A 24,727-nucleotide genomic window follows, 5' to 3' on the forward strand; every position below is an offset into this window, starting at 1 on the left:
CAAATAAACAATCTCTTCTTTCTGTTTTCCAGAATCTTTAAGAGTATGCCATTTCCCTGTTGAATTCACAACTGATTCACAAAGTAAAAGAATATAGCCTTGAAAAAATGTGAATTGGCTTGATTATAGTAAGCAGAAACAGATACAACTCAAAAGAGTAATTGTCTTATTCCTCAACCTAATTTTCAAATACATTCCATTCCTAGATAACAATGAATACACATGGAAATCGATTTTTACAATGATGTAATTCCTCCATCATACAAAACACTCTAATTTTCAAGTTCTTAGATTTGATTCCTTCACTTGAAAGACTTTTTCATGCACAGTGACTTCAAAGTGGAAGAAATATGAATTCAGTAATTTCAAATGTTTCCCATCTCAAAGATCCAAAGATATTTTTAGTCTTAGATGACCCAGGTTTTCTTGTTTATAGATTAAATAACATAGAAAGTTTTTTGTTTTTGTTTTTTTTAACTTTCACTTCACTCTTTGGCACAGAAAAACAATTACCTCTGGGATGAACTGAACTGGTTGCCCTCAGATTCATATGATGAAACTTCAAAGCCCAATATGATTATATTTGGAGATAGACCCTAGAAGTAGGTAAAAGTTAAGTAAGGTCATTAGGGTGGGGCCATTATCTGATAGAACTGGTGTCCTTTTAAGAAGGGGAAGAAACTAGAGCACACTTTCTACACACACACACACACAGACACACACACACACACAAAAGGTCATGTGAGAACACAGCAAGAAGGCAACTGTCCATAAGCCAGGAAAAGCAACCACACCAGAGACAGAATTTGTCAGCATCTTTATCATGGACTTTTAGTCTCCAGAACTGTTCAAAAATATCTGCTGTTTAAGCCACCCAGTCTGTGGTATTTTGTTATGGCAGCCCAAGCAGACTATATAATCTCTAAAAATTAAAAGATTCTATTTTTGAAATAGTTTTACTCTACCAATAATCCAGCTGAGGGGACTTCCCTGGTGGTCCAGTGGTTAAGACTCTGTGCTCCCAGTGTAGAGGGCCCGGGTTTGACCCCTGGTCAGGGAACTAGATCCCACATGCATGCCACAACTACGAGTTCTCGTGCCGCAACCAAGAGTCCGCATGCCGCAACTAAAAGACACTGTATGCGCCAATGAAGATTCCACGTGCTGCAACTAAGACCCGGCGCAGCCAAATAAACAAACACACAAAAAATCCGCTGAATATGTCACTGATAGTTGTTGCAACAATGATTCGTTTATGAAGAGAAGTGCCTGGAGCAATCTGAAGAATAATTCACTCCAAAATTATTTATATATGTGTGTGTTGTTCTACATTAAATTGTCATTTGGAAATAGCATAAAGCTTTGAACCCCTAAGAGATATGCTCTGTTGTCCTGATTCTGAGGGCAAGGGGACAATGCCAACAGAGAAGTCCTCGAAGGAATCTAAATAATCTCACCCTCCCTGGAAAACAGCAGCATAAAAATCTTGAAAGGGAAATGCTGATTCTTTTGAAACCAAACAACATTTGCTCTACATGGTGCAGAAAATTTCTGTGGCACTGTCTCCTGTTCTTGTACCTTGTGCATCGAGATTATATAAAATTCGATTTCTTTGATGCTGACCTCATTAATATCCAGAGTCAAGGCCATATATCCACCTTTGGCAATCACTCTGTCCTTAGGATTTCTACGTTCTCAGTGGCAAGAAGTGATTTATTAGATCGTAGGGTGACTAGTATTTCTACAGGATTCACCCTTTCAGTGGTAAGTGTAGAATATATAGGCTCTTATGCATTCAGGACAATTTGTTAAAACTCAAAGTATGTGTGTGTAAATATAAATATGCAAACACAGTTTAGACATACATACACTGTAATAAAGGTATATTATAGTGCATTCAAGATTATTGAACTATGATCACATTTTTCTTAACTACCATTTCTTGACTGCATCCCATGTGCCAGGCAGCGTATCAACACTCAACATAATTCCCTTATTTAATTATCAGAATTCCACAAGGTAGAGATCGTTATCCGATATTAAGATGAGAAAACAAAATTTCAGAGAGGTTACATAAACACCCAAATTCTTTCAATTTAAAAGTTCCAGAACTACGGTTTATGCCTAGGTTTCTCTGAATCCACAGATGTCTAAGAATTTTCCTTCTCCCCAGTCTTAAAGAACTATGAACTATCAAACAAAGCACTGTTTATATACTCCTTGATATTTAAATCATCTTAGTCCACACAGGTCTGGTAGCGATGTTTTATAAAACCTGTGGGATTAATCAAATCAACATTGGTTGAGTTCATAATGCCTAGCAATTTTCTAGAAAACTTAGGAGAGAATAATGCAATCACTGTATAGTGAATACGACCTCGAGTGAAGTACATCAGAAAACCCATGGGATTCAATTGTTAACCACCCTGTAGTATTCTGCATTTTTTCTCTCTAGAATGATTCCTTAAATTGATCTTAAGTAGAAGCATTTGGTTACCATTACATGGTAAAATTATTGTATTACTACTGGAAAAAGCAAAGTACCCATTTTCTCATGCTCTTCCTCTATATCCAATTAGATAACATTTGTCAAAAGTTCTTAACTTAGTAAACATAGGTAAGAAGTTATTATGAGAATCATTATATCCCTTCTCTAACGCTGTATGCAAACCACAGAGGGTCCAGTCTGCAGTAATTTTCATTCATTTTAAAACAACTTATAAAACAATAAGGTAAGTTTAGTATAGACCGTATTTCCACTTATTGCATAGTGGAAAAGTGATAATGTTCAAAACTTAATGAAACTCTTGAATTGTATCAACTCCTCATTCCTTAAAACTTGTCACAGGGTTTCAAAGCTCAATGTGTTCCATGTAACTACAAGAGGATTCATAGTCAAATAACTTTCCATGTTAAACAGATTCATTTACTACAGGACTTCCTGGAAGCTTAACATACAAGGTGCATTCTGTCTGTCTAGAAGAACCCTAGACAGGATTATGCAGATATTATACTTAAAATATGCATTATGCCTCCCTATCAGCCTTCCCCTACCCCACCCCTCTTAAAAGGCCACTCCTTATCCGATGACATGAGTTGGCCACGTGACACGCTTTAGCCAATGAAATATAAGAGGTAGTGACATATACCACCTCTCAGCAGCAGTTTAAAGAGCCCAGATTCCACCATCATTCCTTTCTCCTTTTGCCACAAGACTTAAGCATCCCAGGGAGGTTGTCCTTCAGCTTTGGTCCAGGAATGAAGAGGATATGGAGCACAGTGGCAGCAAATTCATCAAGAACATGAACATGAGCGAGAAAGAAACCTTTACTGCTATAAACCACTAAGACTTGGGGATTCTCTGGATAATTAAACAAAACTTTGCCTAAGCTAACTAAAATAGCATGTTTCCCAGATTTACTGAACCCTGGCATCATTCTGCTCGGTAACATTTTCCAAAATTTGTTTCCTAAATTACTCCTGATTTTGTGTGGCAATTTTCTGTTAGTTAATACTGTATTTAAGATGAATATATAGTTATGCTAGAAGTATAAAGTCTCAGTCTTCTTAAATTTTATCAGCATTTTTTGTCAATTTCTGCTTACAGTCAATAAAAATATTGTATTAAAATAATCTGATTAACATTTAGAGGTCATAGATGAGATGGCTACTTAAGTCAAGACTGCCAACAACTACTGATTAATGATTTAGTTTTCTGAATAGGTAATATAAAAGGTCCTGCTTTACTTTCTATATATGTATTCATATTCAGAAAACTAAGAACACTGCCACAAATTTAATTTTCTTTGTATCTCACTATACTCAACTGCCTTTAGGATTAGTAATCGAGAACATATTTGACATTTCAGTATAGATATTCAAATATTCTGTAGTCTATTCTGCTGACCCAGAAAAACCATAATCAACTGTATCCTAACTGGCAATTGTAAATCCAGAATTTATATTTCTAACTTCACTGTGCCTTAAAGGATAGCACAGAAAGGAGGAAAACTAACTAAATCCCAATCTTCTCACTGGCAATAAGATTTTGGTGTTGTTTCAATATCCTAGTAAACACACAAGCTAAATGGCATTTATTTTTACAATGTGTACAATCCTAGACTGCAACATTCAGAAGAATGGTTCAGAGGCCTTATATTTATACTCATATCATAAAAGCAACATTCAGTCACATACTTACTAAAACAAAAAAGGTAGACACAGATATTCTAGACAGACCTAATAAGCTATCAAAAATACTTAAGAACAGAAAAGATTTAAGATTTCGATGAATAAAAAAATTGAAAAGTAAGTTCATGTCCTAAAAATTGCAACTAAACAATATTTACTACTTCTGTTAATTTTAATTTATATTAAATTCCTTGGTCTTATAAATCATCAGTTCACCATAAAGTATTGAAACATCAGTAAAGCAATCACACATTTTCATTTCCAGACTGAGAAAATTCTATGCATTTAAGTAATCATGACCAAAATTAATCTTAAAATATTCCTAAAGAAGCAGTTTTGAATATAACTTATATACAAGAGGACAAGATTATAGTATCTGTGAGTTTCAAAGTTTGATATAATTTGCCACATGTATATATTTTAAAATCTCAACTTTTTCAGGCAATACAAAAAAAGGCTTTGGGGAAACAGACCAACGTAATATTTATTTAGGTATGTATTCTCTAGATAATTAGGACTTCAATAAATGGACTTTTCACTAACAGCCCATTACTGTGGAGAAACAAACCAGAGATTGTGAAATAGTTAATTTTTTTAAATTCATGATTTTAAAGGAAAATTTAACTTACTTGATGATAGAGATTAAAGTGTCCCTTTAAAAATAGTAATAAAATTGACCAAAAAAATACACAATTATCACACTTCCTTGATCAATACGGAAGGTGAATCCATCAGACGGGAAAAAGTTGAGACCAGCTCTGTTACCACTTAGCTCCTGACAGCTTCACTGCTTCCAGGTAAGTAAGTAAGATGCACCTGCAGGGCTGCTCTTACCGGTCAAGTCAAGACTTTCCATTGTGATTTCAATGGAACATCAGAACTTCCAGCTTCTGTGATGCAGCAGAATTCTGTGAAGGACCCATAGCAAAGTGATTAAAATGGTGAGCCAGGAAGCCCCTTCAAACAAAGCTGACACTTATTCTCCTTTAGCAAAATAATCCCTAAATAAGATGAATTAACAGCCAAGCAATCAAAATCAGGAAAATTATTAAACATCCCTCTACTAACACTATTTAGGAAAAAAAGACCTACAGTGTTTATTGTCAACTTTAATGTAACAAAAAGATAGTCACTAAAATTACTCAATGGGAATTCTGAGACTAAAGTTACAGAGACAAAGAATTACAGGCAATCACTTCTTAGCTTTCTGACTAAATTCACGTGTAGAGTTACAGGTGAATTCTCTGGAAAAACATGAAATTATATTGACATCCTGACTAAATTCAAGTTATTTGAAATGACTGGGCCAACCCATACAGTTAAGCTGTGGTTCAGATGTTAATATCTTACAGTTTATCTTTTAAATGTTTTAAAGATAACAAGTGAAATCAAGATAGTTTTTTTTTAAGGTGGGGAGTGGGGGGGAACACATACAAATAGAGAAAAGCTGTAACTAAAAAATTACTTTCTAGCTACATATGATGAAATAAATATAAGAGGATCAAAACCAACAAGAGTATACAAATTAAATGAACATTTTACATTAATACTGCAAATATAGACATACACTTAAACTGTATCTTTTTTTAAATTATTTCAGTTTCTGAGACATTCATTTAGTTTCTCAAGTGCTTCATGGTAATACTAAATTCACACTCAACTGAGAGAGACAATTTCCTACCCTCCTGCAGATTATGACAATATATTTCCTTACAATCAGTAGGCTATAACACACTCTAGAAATCGGATATCACTTACTGGCTTACAGCTTGATCAATACTGTTAGTCTTTTTATGGCTTGGCTAAAGTTTTTTCCCCTAATCAGCCACTACAATATGGAAGAACTGGCTCTTACACATTAAATATCAAAAACGTGTAATGATTCATCTGAGTAATCCTAACTAGACTTAGATGGTTCAGTTGTCACCCAGTGCTATGGAAGAAAACAACAACTTGAAAGAATAAATAAAATATTAAACGGCCTCACGTGGCTTCACACAAGATACTACTTATTCATCCACATTTTTAAAAACAAGGGTATGGATGAAAGAATAAATCCAGATCTTTGACAAAAACTACAAAAGACACATGAATACTTTCAAATGAAATGCCTATGTTTTTATCAAGGAAGTGTACAATTCCAAAAACTGATTAAATAAATGATATAAAAGTCTATCCTTAGTTATCATAAACTAGGCAACTAACATTAAAACTGCCGTTTTGGGCTTCCCTGGTGGCTCAGTGGTTAAGAATCCACCTGCCAATGCAGGGAACACAGGTTCGAACCCTGGTCTGGAAAGATTCCACATGCCGCAGAGGAACTAAGCCCGAGGGCCACAACTACTGAGCCTGCGCTCTAGAGCTCGCGAGCCACAACTACTGAAGTCCGCGCACCTAGATCCCGTGCTCCGCAACAAGAGAAGCCCCTGCGATGAGAAGCCTACGCACCACAACAAAGAGTAGTCCCAGCTCGCCATAACTACAGGAAGCTCACGTGCAGCAATGAAGACCCAACACAGTTTAAAAACTGCTGTTTTAAGAAAATCACATGTACTATCTCATATATTTATTTCCATACTTTTTCTTCATATAAATCCATGAAAGCCAGTATAGAGAAGAACTATTAAAATAAAAAGTTAATAAATAGGCAAAAATCATGAATATCTATAAATAACTGTCAAGTAAATAAATTGGTATAAACTAAAAGAACAAACAGTATATAATTAATACTGCCAAAACTGGGAGAGGAGGGTCCAACATTAATTCTGATAGTGTGGGTTTAATTCTTATTTTGGTTTAGAGATTTGCTTACATTTTAGTGTGTGTTTTTTAATTTATTTATTTTATTTTATTTATTTTATTTTTGGCTGCGTTAGGCCTTCGTGGCTGCGCGTGGGCTTTCTCTAGTTGTGGCAAGCGGGGGCTACTCTTTGTTGTGGTGCGCAGGATTCTCATTGAGGTGGCTTCTCTTGTTGTGGAGCACGGGCTCTAGGCGTGCAGGCTTCAGTAGTTGTGGCTCACGGGCTCCAGAGCCCAGGCTCAGCAGCTGCGGTGCACAAGCTTAGTTGCTCCGTGGCAATGCGGGATCTTCCCAGGTCAGGGATTGAACCCGTGTCGCCTGCATTGGCAGGCGGATTCTTAACCACTGCGCCACCAGGGAAGCCCCTACATTTTAGTTTAAGAAGTTGAGTGCACGCTATCTGAGAAATAAAATATGCTAGTATATCCTATATACAGAAGTTCTTTTAGGAGCTCAAAAATAAACTCTCACTAATCTTAAGGTACCCTTACACGTTTGTTTGCTTCTATAATCAAATATATACCCCCCAAATGGACCATATCTATATTTTGATTACTGTTCAATAATTTATCACCTGGGATGCAACTATCTATGGATAAAGTAGGGAGGGAAAGGGAGAAGGCTGACTATGCTGTGGCCAATATGGGTTTTAAAACTCAGGATAACAAAGAAATCATGTTGGACTTGACTGACTAGGAGGGGAGCCAGGGAATCAGCCACAGAGCAGAGGTCAACTTCAAGGCTGAAGATCCTGCCTGAGACAGACTCCCTTTGAGTTCTCTGACAGCCAAACTCCAGATTTTATCTGGCTACTACAAATGCCCACATGAGTAGCTTCAGAAAAGCAGTTTCAGAATAAGCTGTTCTGCATTTAAGTTACCAGTACTTCAAAAGTGTTTTGATTTGATGGAAATGGGTGGCTGTGTGAGGTGTCAGAAGGGTAGGTGGGCAAGAACGGGAAATGTCTAAAGGGTGAATACAACCCTGCAGAATGGTGACTTGAACATGCCCTTAGACCATAGCCAGGAGAGATCTTCCACTGAGCCACACCAGGCCTGTCTGTGTTCTCTGGATCACACTACAGCTTCCTCCTAACCATCCACACAGGGCCTTGGATTCCTGACTGCCCACACTTAGCTCCCACTGCCTCATTAAAAGCTTGCTCCGTTAACGGGCTCCTTTTCCCTTTGCAAGGCCCGCTTCCCACCACAACACTACTTCCCACAGGATGCACACCTAGCCAGGACGGACCTGGCACAGCTCAGGATGCCCTCTGAGATCATCATGGCAGATGGGAGAGCTAACGTTGAATTATCTCCTCTTTACCTCTTAACCACAAATAGGGTATCTGACTTGGCATCTGAAAAACCCATCTTAAAGATCTGGTCTCAGCAACCACTGAAATATCCCAAAGCAGCTGGCTTTCTGGCAGTTTACACATTGCCCCCCATTGGGGTCCTATGTTTTGAAAGCTTATTATACTAAAAAAGGTGAGGTGCCACTTCTTATAACGAGGCAGTCTCCCTCATTAGTGTTAATGTCCAGTATAACATTCAAAGGCACATCATGACAAGATCCCCTTCTATGCCAACACTGTATGTTTTGCACCCTAATGTCACTACAACCTAGTCAGTGCAGAAGGGACTCCAGGCAACCATGTTGCCCATTTACATGGAAGAATATTTAATCCCCATGAATGACTGCTTTTCTGATGTTTTCATCATTTCTCTGGGTAATAGATTAAGCTTTAACTAACTCATTTTCATACATAACCCTAATTCAATCAAGCTCAATAAAAGTCATTCTGGACTGCAATTATTTGCTAAGGAACAATTACATTCAAATGAAAAAAAATTGCTGGGCATGATACAATGCACGGTACAGATGCCTCTCCATTTATGGAGCCAGAAACAACAACAAAAATAGCCAAACTGCTAGAAACGGAAATAGATTTTTTTCTCATCTTCCTGAAAATAGAATACTCATGCTTTTACACCTGAAGAAAACAAAATGGAGAACCCAAGAAAGCAAATTTCAAAATTTTTTTTCCAATTATGTTTATGCTTTGAAAGAGGCTGCATTTCTAATCTAAGAGTAAGCATGACCTCTGAAAGCCAAAATAAATCCAGGTCACAAATAACAGTCTTAACATCCACTCTTTCACTAAATCTTCCACTGGCTTCCTCCATTTTCCCAACAATGTGTATTCCGATTTCCACTTTACAAAGTAGGTGTTCTTAAAAGATTTTTCCTGTCTTAAAATTACTTCTTTAAATAAATACAATTCTTATATTTTCCTCAATTCACTCTTTTACACACTGCATGTTTACAAATGAAACGTAAAGGTTGTTTATAAATAAACTTAAATACAAACACCGAGCTCTTACTTCTACGTAAATATACCGTATTTTTAGTCCAAAAAAACTCATTAACTAAAGCCTCCTTATGTATATGCATAAGGTCTCCCACTCACCCCACTGTAATTAATATTCTTTTCATCTCCTCAGTAGTAGCACCAGGCACATTACAAAATAATATAGTACTGAAATTGCATACCGGCTGTTATGCAATTTTGGCCAATGAATTCCATACCTCAGGTCACTGTGGTACACCGGAGGACAAAGGATTTTTTTTTCTAGAAATGATAAGCTCCGGGTAAATCGTTTGCTGAAATAAATGATCTTCATGTAGACAAAGATAAATGCAGGGAAATATATAATATGTGTGCTTTTAACAAGAGTTGCCTTTATTTCATACTTCATATTGTCACTGTCTTTATTTTATGACAGTGACAATATAAAGTATGAATAAAGACAACACTTGTTAAAATCACCCACCCTGCCTGTCTTTATAGTTGAAGCTTAAACCAAAGCTATTTCACAGGCATTTCTCGCCAGACACCAATCTTTAACAGAAATTACAAGTGTCAGCTATACTGAGAATGGTAATTTCTTAAAAGAAAATGCAAATCTGAAGTATCTTTTTATCACCTTCCCACCCCCACCCCTGCATTTCCTCATGACCCAGAGCCTTTCAGTTAAGAAACCTTAAACATAGCAATAAAGGCAAAACAAGTCCTAAGAGTTCACTAGATACTAACAGCAAAGCAAAGTAACTACAAGTCATTACAGATCTGTCCATCTGTTTGGAATTTCCAGAAAGGTGTTGGAAAACACCAGCAGGCAGAGACAGAAACTCTAGCATTCACTGTTAGACATAGGTCTAAGATGAAAGATTTGGAAATCCTCTCTCCTTCAGTACTCAATATTGACCAATTATAAAACTGTGCTTTAAAAACTACCTTCCACCTATCTACATGCCAAGAGCACAGAGATGCAAATGGTATAACCTTTTACAGTTTGAGAAATTAATATGACCTACCATGCATTAACACTGCAAAAGGTATTATAAGAGTTGTTGTTTTCTAGAAGCTGATGATCTAGTTGGGTAATTGCATACACACACACACAACAGTTACACAAGAAGAGAGAGAAATGTATAACGTCAAAACGGTAAGCAAAGAATTCCCCAAAAGTTAGACTGCACAAGGGAATCTTTAGGCAGGAAACAAATAAAAGCTGCAACCTAAGGCACCAGCTGCAAACTGGGATATGGAGAAAGGGGATGGAGAAGGGTGTCACAGGCACAGGCAGAGACTGGGCCTAAGTTACATACTGGGAAGAAGCATGCTGAAAGGGACAGGAGGCAGATCTGGTCGAAGTGCAAGGCTCACATCAGAAAGTGGAACATGAAATGCGGGCAAATGAGAAAGTAATGCAACTTGCTTTTTTCTCTCCATAGCCTCATAAACAGCAGAGCACAGTTAGCAGCATGGTGTTCTGCAAAGCATACCGACTTTAGGGCCAAACTTGTACCCCTCATTTGCTTACTCCCCTGCAACTGTAGGCCAATTCCTGAGACTCCATTCCTCATCTGCAAAATCAGGGTAACAATTCTTACACCCCTAAAGGTTGCCTTAAATTATTAGAAGATATTATAAATACAAAGGTCTTGGCATACAGGAAGTGCTCGGTAAATGTGAGTAAGGTCACTAGAGTTAAACTATGTGGTAGAAAAGCATTTAATAAAGAAATATTGTGAACATGCCAAAGTTTGCTTTGAATATTCTCAACATTTGGATACTAAGTAAATTGCTAGCTTTTCAAAAGGTAGATTTTGTTTTAATTTAGGTAGTTTTAACATACGTTTAATTCTGACAGTCTGAACAACCACTTTTTACTCCTACCAATTTCGAGCTATGTTACCTGATTTGATAATATGATATTTTATTATAATGCTCATATGCCATAAGACTGTTGTTTCAGGGACCATGGTGGAACTATGAATTTCTGCAGTTACCGTAAGTAGAGGTGGAAAATGTGTAGGCATTAGTCCAGTCAGATGGCTTGGCAGGGAGGCCCTGAAAGCCTCTTTTATACTCTTGTGAACTATATAAATGTGCCTTTGACCTTCTCAGGCAGGGGAAACTGCACATTTAAGGCAGAAAGAGTTTCACTTCCAGGAAGAGTATAAAAACATGCTTGCCAGGAGCTACGTGAGGAACACTGACAGGGAACCCCCCAGGTACTTTGGGAAGATTCCTTAGCTCTGTCAAGCCACTGAGCTGGAAAATATAAGGTTAAGATAATCCCAGCCCTGTGGGGACATCGCGCCTATGCATTACTCTGGTTTAGCCCAAGTAAACCTTGGCCTACACACTTGAGGAATTAGCCTATATCTTTAGAGAGGGGTTCTGTGAATGAAACCCACTGGAGGAATCTCAGGACCGCCTTGTCCTCTGAGGTAAGAAAGGATTCCTTTAATCAACAATAATTCACAATATACAGAAAATCACACTCTTAATTTAGTCCAAAGTCATTTGATTAAAAAGGAAGTCAGCTGTTAGCAATTTACATAATTTTAAATGGAAAATATTCTGTTCTGAGAAGTAAAGGACACTAGTCTTTCCCTTTTTTCCTTTATCACTTAAATTTCACAAACACAATTTAAAAACATATAAGTGTAATTTAAAATTTTGTGATATAAAAAGCACATCTCTATTAAAATTTACATTGTGTTATTAAAAACCAAAAAAACTATACTATCCAGAAAGAGCCCTTGTCCCTTTCAGGTGCGCCTAATGGATATCCAGCAAATAGCTTTGCAACAGAAAGACTGGTTCCAGATATGTTAATTGCAAGAACATTCCTGATATGAAGACATAAAGGAGTCTGCTCAAAAATGATCCACAATAAAGTGTTAATATGCTCCCTTTTTGAAGTTATTTTTTCACAAAGCAGTTATAAATAATAATAAAAATAATCCTATACAGTAATTAGCTACTTTAAACCAGATACATAATCCTATAAATAATCCTGTAAATAATAAATAGGATAAATAGCAAATAATTTATCCTATACAGTAATTAGCTGTAATTAAATAATCCTATACAGTAATTAGCTACTTTAAACCAGAAAGATCCAAAAAACTTTCCTTAGAGGGAAACAGAGATGTCCAATCCCAACATTTCCATAGCTGAAACCAAGACAGACCCAAAAAGGTTAAGAGACTGGACAAAAGGCCTTCAGCTGGTTTACACCCCGTGGCTCCACACTGCTGCCCCTGCAGGATTTGATGTTATTAGCCCCTACTGGACATTCCAATCAGTCGTGGAATCACAGAATGCTGCAGGCAGTCAGAGGTCATTCAATTCAGCCCCTTCGACCACACGGCAAGCTACAGGCAGAGCTAGGCCAGAACCCAGGGCTCCCACTATGGGTCAGTGCATTGCCCCTACTGCACACTGCTCTTCTGGACTATCATCAATCAGTTTGATCTGACAGCAGGGGGCTCCAGACCAGGTTACCTTAGATCCCTACTCTCTCTGGTCTTCCATTGTAAATAGCAACATTCAGCTGGAAAAGGATCATAAAACAGGGCCTAACTTCACTCTTGGGGTTGTCAGAGAATGCTTCTTGGCTCTAGAACACTTTCCTCTTTCTAGTCTGAAGACAGAGAAAGACAACTTCTAGTTGCAGAAGTAAAAGCACACAAAATACTTCTTTGTGTTTCTAAATACTTTTATAAATACCTTGAATAAAAAGTTAATGTTTGTTTACATGGGGGGAGGGGGTAGTGAGTATATGGAAACTCTGTACTTTCTATCCAATTTTGCTGTGAACCTAAAACTGCTCTAAAAAGTAAAGTTTATTAATTTTTTAAAAAGCTATTATCAACTTACTTCATTCTAACAATATGAAAATTATATACTCACTAGCAAACGACAGGCCAATACCAGTTGAGAATTTATAAACAGTAATTCTCCCTTAAATGCTCACTCCCACCAGAAACACCTAGTAACAATTAAATTTATGTCCTCCTTTAAAACTAAGCCCATGCCCTACAACAACAATGTCTGAACAGTATACATGCTCCACTGATCACTAATCTTCAGTAAATGCCTCTGCTCCTATGGCAGTCATTTAAAGTAATATACAATATCTGGCTCAAATTAAACCAACCAAAAAAAAAAAAATCAAAGGACATATTCTCCAAGTACTTCCATTGATAGACAAAGGGTTTAGCCTTTGTGGTTAATTCCAGCATACTGACACTTAGAGCTCAGTGTTATACACCCACCAGAGGCCACCAATTACAAGGTGAATGGTGAAAGGTGCATGCCCTGCAAACATCTGTAACAGCCATGGTTCTCGATACTGCCAATAAGTATTTTGAAATTTTAACTTTTTTTATAGTTAAGAAAATCAGGTGTTGTCACCTTTCAAGTTAAAATGGAAACTCACTGTAGATGCCTTATTTAAGTGGGAGAATAATCAGCCACAAAAGTATGTTTTTCGATACTGGCTTTTCTTAAGCAGAAATTATAGACATGTATGTTTTTGCCTGCAAGGTATATGTATATCTCCCATTTTCTGGTTAAAGCACTTTGAGTTTTGAGAAAATACTCCACCTTCTCAAGGTCCATGTGACCTGAGTGGGACTGAACTAATTCTACTCAAGCTTCAGAGATAGAAATATAACCCAGGCTTGGCCCATCAGCTTATTCCATCTTCTGGAATGAGAAATGGGTGTGAAACCTGGATTGGGGCACAGCACACAAAATATATAACAGGTGTGTTAAGCTACATTATTACTAGTGTCTGAAGTGAGAGGAGAAAAGAAAGTAGAATGCTTTGCAATGTTGTTGTAATAGGAGAAAAAAAAACAAAAGTAGTGGACCACACATAAAGCCCCTGAAAAGAAATGAAAGAGAACACTGATTTACTTTATTTCAAATCCTAATTTCAATAAATTTATTCAAAAATTTTGGCACATCATGACATTCAGTAAGTCAAGATGTTTAAATTTTCAATCTGTACTCCTGTAGCACCAATTTTCTTTCAATTTATATTTCCTATAAAGAGAAGTTTCAAGTTTCAACAAAAACACTGAAAACCTGGATAATGTTAATGTGCCTTCTAAAACCAATTCTAAGGGCATTTCCAATGCCTTGTTTGTTATGTATGCTATTACACTTACGTGGATAGTAGCACACAATTCATTCTCCATACCTGAAATTATTATTATTTTTCTTATATTTCGGAGCAGGAAAAAAAAAAAAACATAGAATAGTTGGGAATACAGTGCTGTGCTTTAGTGAGAGTTACCATACAAATTTCTGGAAAAATAACCAATTTTTAAAGAACTAAAGTAAAATATAATGACATGAAAGCTATTCTGAATATCATTTTTTAATTGAGGTAAAACTGGTATATAATATTATATAAACTTCATGTGTATAAAATTATAAATCAATATTTGTACACACTACAAAGTGGTCATCACAGTAAGTCTAGTTACCATCCATCCCCATACAGTTGATCCCCTCTACCCATTTCACTGTACCCCTAAGCACTTGTCCCTCTGGTATCCACCAATCTATTCTCTGTGTCTATAATTTTGTTTTTGTTTTGCTTATTGTTTATTTTTTAGATTCCACATATAAGAGAAATCATACAGTATTTGTCTGACTTATTTCACTTAGGATATACCCTATAGGTATCCATGTTGCAATGAATGGCAAATTTAATTAATGAATTTCACGTTATTTTTTATGGCTGCATAGTATTTCAGTGTCTGCATGTATGTGTGTGTGTGTGTGTGTGTGTGTGTGTGAGATCTTCTTTATCCATTCATCTATTGGTAGACACAAGTTGTTTCCACACCTTGGCTATTGTAAACAATGCTGCAATGAACGCAGGGGTGCATATATCTCTTTGAATTAGTGTTTTTGTATCCGGATAAATATCCAGAAGTAGAATAACTGGATCATATGGTAGTACTGTTCTTAATTTTTTGAGGAATCTCTATACACTGTTTTCCATAGTGGATGCACCAATTTATATTCCTACCAACAGCATATAAGGGTTCCCTTTTCTCCACATTCTCTACAACACTTATTATTTCTTCCTTGCACCCTAAGTTACTTTTATAGATAGGAATAGTGACAAAGAACCAAAGAGTTGGGTATCATACAATATATTGGAAATTATTTTCTTCATAAATCTCTCATATAAGTTTACTTGACCCAGGCCTTTCATAAAAGTTGACAATAATATATGTGATGTGTTCACATATGAATGAACACATACAAACTCAACTCCAAAGTGTTGAATTCTATCGTTACTCTGATTCCAGAGAGTACTTGCTACAATTTAAAAGCAACAACACAAGCACTTGTTTCTTACTTTGGATGTAAGATGTATACAAAGAAAGAAATATCATTTAAATATAAAATCAGACCTAGAATATATTTCCAAACATTAGCTATACTAAGGAGGCTTATACAGTGTTCTGTAAATGTCAATCCCTGCTTTGACAACACAGTTACTTCAATTACTCTACTTGGGGTGAACAGTAACAGGAAGAATAGGAATATATCTCAGATTCTGATTCTGGAATATGATTCATTGTCTTAATGAATCTAGTCAGCGTCAAGAGTTTCATATAATGAATTTTTGGGAATCCTCCAGATATAGTCTAAGATACACACTTGAATAGAAGCCTATTTATTTATAATAAAATCTGCAACACTGTAGCTAACAAGACAGTCTTAATTAATTAATTAGCTTCCCTTTATCCCATACTCCACTCCCATTCCCCTCCCTCCCTCCATTTTATTGACTCTTGTCCTTCCAGTTTTATTGAGATATAGCACTCTATAAGTTTAAGGTGTACAGCATAATGGTTTGCCTTACATACATCATGAAATGATTATCACAATAAGTTAAAGGAATATCCATCATCTCATACAGATATAAAATTAAAGAAATAGAAAAAATATTTTTCCTTGTGATGAGAACTCTTAGCATTTATTCTCTTAACAACTTTCATATATAACATAGAGCAGTGTTAATTATATTTAGCATGTTGTATACTATATCCCTAGTGATTCATTATTTCTATACATTTCAATATAGTGATTATTTCTATACATTTCAAAATGATCACCACGCTAAGTCAAAGTACTATATGTCCCCATACAAGGATATTTTATATATATATATATAGTTACTAACTATATTCCCCATTCTGTACATTTCATACCCTTGACATTTACTTTGCAACTGCAAGTTTGTACCTCTTCATCTCCCTCACCTATTTCTTTCCTCTCCCCAACACCCTCTCCTCTGGCAACCACCTCCTTGTTCTCTGTACCTCTGTACCTGTAACTCTGTTTCTGTTTTGTTATGTTCATTCATTTTGTTTTATAGAGTCCACATATAAGTGAAATCATACAGTATTTGTCTTTCTCTGTCTGACATATTTTACTTAGCATAATACCCTCTAGGTCCATCCATGTTATTGCAAATGTCAAGATTTCATTCTTTTTTATGGTCAATATTCCATTCAGCCACTCTACATCTTTAGATAGGAGCATACAGTCCATTTGTGTTTAACGTAATTATTAATAAGTATGTACTTTCTGTCATTTTGTTCATTGCTTCGGGGTTGTTTTCGTAGTTCTTTTTTGTTCCTTCTTCTTTTGCTCTCTCCCCTTGTGATATGGCTAACTTTAGTGTTATGTTTGGATTCTTTTCTCTTTTTTTGTAGGTGTATCTAGTATAGATTTTTGGTTTGTGGTTACCATGAGATTTATATATAGCAATCTATATATACGTGATTAAGTTGCTGATTTCTCAAGCTCATACACATTTTTACTGCATTTTTACTCTCCTCCCCCCCCAATGCTTACTGGGTTTGTTTTTTTTTTTAATGAGTGGGATGGAGTAGTGGTGGGAGGGAGGTCCAAGAGGGAGGGGATGTATGTACACATATAGCTGATGCACTTTGTTGTACAGCAGAAACTAACAAACCATTGTAAAGCAACTTTACTCCAATAAAAATAAACTGTTTTTTACATATTTCATATTTTTTGTTTTTGTTTGCCTTAACTAATTATTGTAGATATAGATGATTTTACACCTTTTGTCATTTAACCTTACTAGCTTTGTATGTGGTTGATTTATGACCTTTACCATATATTTGCCTTTACCAATGAGCTTTTTTCCCTTTTGTAATTTTCATGTTTTTAGTTGTGGCCTTTTCTTTTTCGATAAGAGAAGTCCCTTAAACAGTCTTGTAAAGCTAGTTTGGTGGTGCTGAACACTGTTGGCTTTTGCTTGTCTGTAAAACTTTTGATCTCTCCATCAAATCTAAATAAAAGCCTTGCCAGGTATTCTTGGTTGTAGGTTTTTCCCTTTCATTACTTTCAATACATTGTTTCACTCCCTTATGGCCTGTAGAGTTTCTGCTGAAAAGTCAGCTGACACTCTTATGGGAGTTCCCTCGCATCCAACTTGTTGCTTTTCCCTTGCAACTTTTAATATTCACTCTTTATCTTTAATTTTTGCCATTTTAATTACGTGTCTTGGTATAGTCCTCTTTGGGTTGATACTGTTTGGGGCTCTGTGCTTCCTGGACCTGGATATCTGTTTCCTTTTCCAGGTTAGGGAGGTTTTCAGCTATTATGTCTACAAATATGGCTCTCTGCCCCTTTCTCTTTCTCTTCTCCTTCAGGGACCCCTACCATGTGAATGTTAGTAGGCTCATTATCCCAGTGGTCTCTTTCAAACTGTCCTCATTTCTTTTCACTCTTTTTCTGTTCAGCTTCAGTGATTTCCACTCAGATCAGCGAGTTTTCCACCTTGCTGATCCATTTCTCTGTATCATTTAGTTTACTGTTGACTCCTTCAAGTTTATTTTTCATTTCAGTTATTGTATTCTTCATCTCTGCTTGGTTGCTCTTTATATATTCTTTTGTTAAAAACGTCTAACTTCTTGCTCTCTGCATCCATTCTTCTCCCTAGTTCTTTCATCATCTTTACGATCACTACCCTGAACTCTTTCTCGAGCAGACTGCCTATCTCTACTTCACTTAGTCCTTCTGGGCCTTTAGCTTGTTCCTTTGTTTTGAACATATTCATCTGTCACCTCATTTGGGCGTAATACACTGTTTTTATTTCTATGTATTTGGTTAAGCTGGTTTATGGTTCCTGACCTTGGAGAAGTGGCCTTTTGTAGGAGACATCCTATGTGTCCCAGCAAACACACTCCCCTCTGGTCACCAGAGCTATATGTCTTAGGGGTGCCCCCATTGTGGGCTGCATGGGTCCTTCTCTTGTGGCTGGGTGACTACCGTGGGCAGTATGGTAGGTGTGGCTGGCCCCCAGTTCGGTTGGCTGCCGGGCTCTGCCTTATTTGGAGGATGCCAGCCACTGGCGGGCAGGGCCAGGTTGCAGGGTGGGTGGCTGAGGCATCAGGAGCCCCAGATCTAGTGTTGGCTGGCTGGTGGGCAGGGCTGCTTCCTGACACTGCTGGCTATAGGGTCCAGGGTATCCCAAAGCTGGTGTCCGCCCACTAGGGACTGAGGCTAGATCCCAGGACGGCTGGCTGAGGGGTCCACAGTATCTCAGAGCTGGTATCCGCTTACTCGTGTACAGGGCTGGGGCTGGGGAGTGGGTCCAGGACTGGTGCTGGCCTGCTGGTGGGTGGGCTGGGTCTTGACAAGGCAGGCTGGGGGGCTGTGGTAGTCCCGCGGCTGGTGCCCATCCACTGGTGGGTGAGGCTGGGTCCTGGAGCTAGTGCTGGCCCACTGGTGGGCAGAGGTAGGTCTGAGGGTCTCGGGCTGCAAGGCCCTGGGGGTCCCGGAGCTGGCGTTGGCCCACTGGTAGATGGGGCTGAGGCCCAGAGGGTCCTGGGGTTAGTGCCTGCCCAGTGGCGGGCAGGGTTTGGTCCTGGGTCAGCTGTGGGCTCAGGGGATCTTACGGCAGCTGTGCTGCTGGTGGGTGGGGCTATGTATGCCCCTTCCCATCATCTCCCCCCCACCCTCCTGCTAGTTCCCTGGCCTGAGGCGTCCCAGTGCTGGAACCACTGACAGGCTGGTGGATGGCGCTAGTCCCAGTACTAATAAGCCAGAGGGAGAATTCCAAAATGGTGCTTCCCAGCTCCAGTTTCCTTGCAGTACAACAAGCTCCCCAAAATGGCTGCTGCCAGTGTCTATCTCCACAGGGTAAGTCCCAGTTGCCCCTTGCCTCTCTGGGGTGCCCTCCATAATCAGCAAGTGGGTCTGACTCAGGCTCTTTTCAAATTACCACGTCTGCCCTGGGTCTTGGAGTGTGTGAGATTTTGTGCTCGCCCTTTAAGAACGGAGTCTCTATTTCCCACAGCTGTCGGTCTGCAGAAAGTAAGCCCCACTTGGCCTCCAAAGCCAGTGTTCTGGGAGCTTGTCTTCCCGAGGCAGGATCCCCTGGTTGGGGATCCTGATGTGGGGCTTGGACCTCTGGCTCCGTGGGGAAAAGCTCTGCAATTGTAACTGTAATCCTCCCATTTGCAGGCCCCCCTCCCCTCCCCCGGGGGTATGGGTCTTGACTATATCACACCTCAGCCCATCCTACCTGTCTCATTGTGGTTCCTTCTTTTTTTGTTGTTTTTTTGCGGTACGGGGGCCTCTCACCGCTGCGGACTCTCCCGTTGCGGAGCACAGGCTCCGGACGCGCATGCTCAGCGGCCATGGCTCACGGGCCCAGCCGTTCCGCAGCACGTGGGATCTTCCCAGACCAAGGCACAAACCCGTGTTTCCTGCATCGGAAGGCGGACTCTCAACCACTGCGCCACCACTGCGCCACCAGGGAAGCCCTGTGGTTCCTTCTTTATATCTCTAGTGGTAGAAGATCTTTTCTGCTAGTCTTCCAATCTTTCTCATCAGCAGTGGCTCTGTATAACTGTAATTTTAGTGCGCCCATGGGAGGAGGTAAGCTCATAGTCTTCCTACTCTGTCATCTTGGCCACTCCTCCAAAGCAATAATTTTAATGCGCTTACTGAGTATTCTGAATATGTGCTAATTTTACACAGAACTGAGAATGGCACATCAGATAAACAGAGGTAGAGGAGAGGACAGATGCTGTTAAGAGGAAAATCTCTTTTGAATTTCGAATATGAGAACTCAAATAATACTTTTCTTCTATTTATTTCCTGAGCTATGTTTTCCACCCCCTCTCAGAGCAAAACATAGTTGAAGATTCAACTCTCTGACCACCTCACCCTCAACACCACCTTAAACTTGGGTCACCCAACGCTTGGTAAAGAGGATGGTAGGAATTGGGTCAGGGAGAGAGGAGGAGTTGCTAAGGCTAATGTAAACCTGACAGTACCCAACATACCATATGAAATATCATTCAGAGACTACAAAGCGGGGGCTTCCCTGGTGGCACAGTGGTTAAGAACCCGCCTGCCAATGCAGGGGACACGGCTTCGAGCCCTGGTCCGGGAAGATCCTACACGCTGCGGAGCAACAAAGCCTGTGCGCCCCAACTACTGAGCCTGCGCTCTAGAGCCCGCAAGCCACAACTGCTGAGCCCACGTGCCACAACTACTGAAGCCCGTGCACCTAGAACCTGCGCTCCGCAACAAGAGAAGCCACCGCAGTGAGAAGCCCGCATACTGCAACAAAGGGTAGCCCCCGCTCACCACAACTAGAGAAAGCCCACGCGCATCAACGAAGACCCAATGCAGCCAAAAGTAAATAATAAAATAAAATAAATAAATTTTTAAAAAAAGAGACTACAAAGCAGCTGCAAGCCATCTAAATTTCAATGTATAAGGTTCAAAAACTCCAACATAGTTTCTGTCCCATGAACACTCAGTGTTGAGTGTTGAACACTCAACACAGCAGAGTCTCAACAAACACACAGAATTGTTTGCTTATGTTGTGACATAAAGATTTAAAATTAGAAGAAATGTACTATAGAAATGGTCTGAAGCAAAATTAAAGCTGAGGGGACTTCGCTGGTGGTCCAGTGGTTGAGACTTAATGCTTCCAATGCAGGGGGTCTGGGTTCGATCCCTGGTCCATGGAACTAAGATCCCATATACCACAACTAAGCCCACGTGCCACAACTACTGAGCCTGCCCTCTCTAGAGCCCAGGCACCGCAACTAGAGAGCCCACGCGCCACAATTAGAGAGTCCACTCGCCGCAACTAGAGAAGCCCACGTGATGCAACGAAGACCCAGCGCAGCAAAAATAAATAAATAAAATTTTTTAAAAAATTAAAGCTGAGGTTTGCTGTCCTCAAACTTTCTTCGCAAATCTTCTCCCCTCCCCCAAATATTCCTCACGTCACCACAGGTACCAGCAGGTTTCACTCCATCATCCTCCACATCAAAACCTGCTTTTACATCAATGATGGAGAATGTTTACCAAGTAGTAAAATATGCATGGTAACAAGCATTATGTCCAAGTAAAAAATCTCTAACTGTGGAGTAATAAGAGTAGGTAGCAATGAAAGCACATCCACAAATTTATAAGTAACCATCATCATCTCCTCTTTGTCTGCTTTTTATTTATTTATTATTATTTATTTTTGGTTGTGTTGGGTCTTTGTTGCTGCGCACGGGCTTTCTCTAGTTGCGGTGAGTGGGGGCTAGTCTTTGTTGCGGTGCACGGGCTTCTCACTGTGTTGGCTTCTCTTGTCGCGGAGCACAGGCTCTACGTGCGCGGGCTTCAGTAGTTGTGGCTCGTGAGCTCTAGAGCACAGGCTTAGTAGTTGTGGCGCACGGGCTTAGTTGCTCCGCGACATGTGGGACCTTCCCGGACCAGGGCTCAGACCCGTGTCCCCTGCACTGGCAGGCGGATTCTTAACCACTGCACCACGAGGGAAGTCCCTATCTGCTTTTATACCACCTAAATGTAACAGTTAGTCTAAACTGAGTAGCATCAATGGGATAAGAAAAGTCTGAAAGTAGCAAACAGGGGATCCTTACCTTAACTGAAAAGCATGTAAAATGACTTATTGCAATATGAGTCAGCAGTGTAAAGTACTCAAAAGGAAATCGAATTTAGTAGAACTACACTGTCCAGCAAGAAGGAATGAGAGCCCACTCTACATGGTGCTGTCTGTCTTATCAAGTGAAGATAGAAAGAACTAAAGTGCCTCTAGACCCTGATCATTGAGAGATTATGGCCAGGAGCTAAGCAACCCTGTTAGGGGCAAAATGGTTGAAGGCAATGAAAATATTACTCTGGAAAAGAAGTGCTGTTTTATATCCTTTTGGGGTCTTATAAAGAAGAGGCATCAAAGACATAATTTTATATAGTCGTTTCAGAGTTTAAAATGGGAATCAATTAACAGATGGTTCTAGGAGGCAGTTTGAGGTATTCAGTATGAGGAAGCACTCTCTAACCATCAGATCTGTCCGAAAGTGAAGTGAGTCTCTCTTGGATAGTTATCCATCAATGGAGATGTTCGAACAGAAACTTTAGGAGTTACTGTATGGGCGCTGAGGGCTGGTCGCTAAGCCTTAGAGTCTAAGATCCAAACATTTCAAGATTCTCTAGCTTTCTGAAATCAAAGCAAATAAAAGCTGGAAGCCATGAGGCTTGGAATCCATCATGCCCAGCAGTCATGGTGCCCAGCAACCACAGCTCTATGCCCTTGATCCAAATGCCAAATGTGCTAGTGCAGTAACATACCAAAGGAAAGTTTAGGCTATATGCACTTTAAATCATAACGAATGTTAGTTATTAGTCAAACTGTTTAAGGAACTGGAAATTGATCTGATGCTAGTTTCTATTAAAGGTCTACACAGACCGTTTCATAAAATCAAAAGATTTAATATTAATACAATTCAATCACCTACTAAGCTTATGTTCATATTGTTACACTGAATCCAAACTGGTTTAATATAAGAAATTAAAAATAAATATGAAGTACTATTATTTTCATAAAACTGCTCTTTGAAATCCAAAACTTTTTAGACATTCAAATCTATAAAAAAATTATTACAGTAATTGATATAATAAGTTTTTTTATTTTATATATTAAGAAGACACAGCCACCAATAGTACAGTTATACTCATCAACTTCACAAATATGAAAAAAATTTTCAGAGTAAAAATTACCAGATGGGTAAATCATTTAAGCACATGCCTTCTCAATGTGTATTTTTTAAATCATTATTTTTTGAACATCCCAAAAGACTAGGCTACTAATTGTAAGAGAGCAAAGGATTTGTCAGACACTCACATTTGGCTAGGGATTTTATTTTTTAATTTGTATCTTACAGACTTAGGTCCACATTTTTATTTCATTATCTTATGAAATTTGTCTTTTGGCATATTTTTAGCTGAACTTGCAGGGTGGAGAATACACCCTGGCATTGAAGATCATGAGGTTAATATTTTGGTAGGATTAACATACCTTATAATTGACTTCCTAAGGGATTGTTCCATTGTTCCCCTGCCAGAGGACATTCCCTTGCAGTTAAAATTCCACTGTACAGATAACTACTTTGCTATCCACCCGGTGAGTTCTTTCTGCAATTGTACATTTTTATTGTGTGAACCCTTCTCTGAAGGTTATGCCAAACACCTGACATAAAAGCAAAAAACAAACTCCCACAACCTTAACTTTAGAAATCATATTTCCTCAATAAAAATGAACTTTAAATTACAAGTAGATACACGTAGACACTTCCAAAAACTGAAAAGCACTAACAAACAAGTAGAAACAAGCATTTCTAAGATGCCACAGAAGATTCCCACTAGGATCTGTAATTCCCACTAGCCAGCTCTTGATTGCCAATGCTTATGGAAGACTAGATTAACTAGATTAAGTATTCTGAAAACCATTTTCAATTCACTTTGGAATACTCTTGTCTTCCCATAAATGAATTTTCTTAAAGTGATAAAATATATGCAAAAATAATTTGAAAAGTTTTCAAATATATAAAATTTTAAATAACAACTATAGCTTTTTCTGGTAGCTAAAAGTAAAATCAATTTTACATTTCTTAAATACAGGTCAGAAAGACAGCAACTGGAGAGAAGTTAAGGAGTCTTTGGTAGCTAAGGAAAACTGATTTGATTGAAATGTCACTAGGTTGCTATGGATAATCCACAAATAGCAAGAAGAATGCATGCACTGGTAATATTTATATGCGAGACCTCCTACTAAAAAAGACAATGTCTTTAGAAACAAACCAGAACCCCCAAGCTTGTCTTAAATTATCAGCTTTTCCTTTTTCTTTTTTTAAGCTAATTCTAAGCAAAAAGAATGGTTCCAGTCCAAACATGCAAGAATAAAACTTACACTACATACCAAACACAATGCTTAATTCAAATCTTCTAGATACCCTAAACCAGAAGACTTACTTGAAATTTTTATCTTTTTCCTA

General features: G+C 38.5%; 1 protein-coding gene across 1 annotated transcript in view; it reads right to left on the reverse strand.

Annotated features, from left to right (window-relative positions):
- The window catches only part of BBX (BBX high mobility group box domain containing), a 277,659-nt gene that overhangs the window by 155,416 nt on the left and 97,516 nt on the right, over nt 1–24,727 (reverse strand). Inside the window, exon 3 of the mRNA XM_065875730.1 lies at nt 5,026–5,099. The gene's annotated coding sequence lies outside the window, so the exon portion shown is untranslated. The remainder of the gene's footprint in view (nt 1–5,025; nt 5,100–24,727) is intronic.

The sequence above is a fragment of the Phocoena phocoena genome, chromosome 4 (assembly GCF_963924675.1).
Source record: "Phocoena phocoena chromosome 4, mPhoPho1.1, whole genome shotgun sequence".
NCBI lineage: Eukaryota > Metazoa > Chordata > Mammalia > Artiodactyla > Phocoenidae > Phocoena > Phocoena phocoena.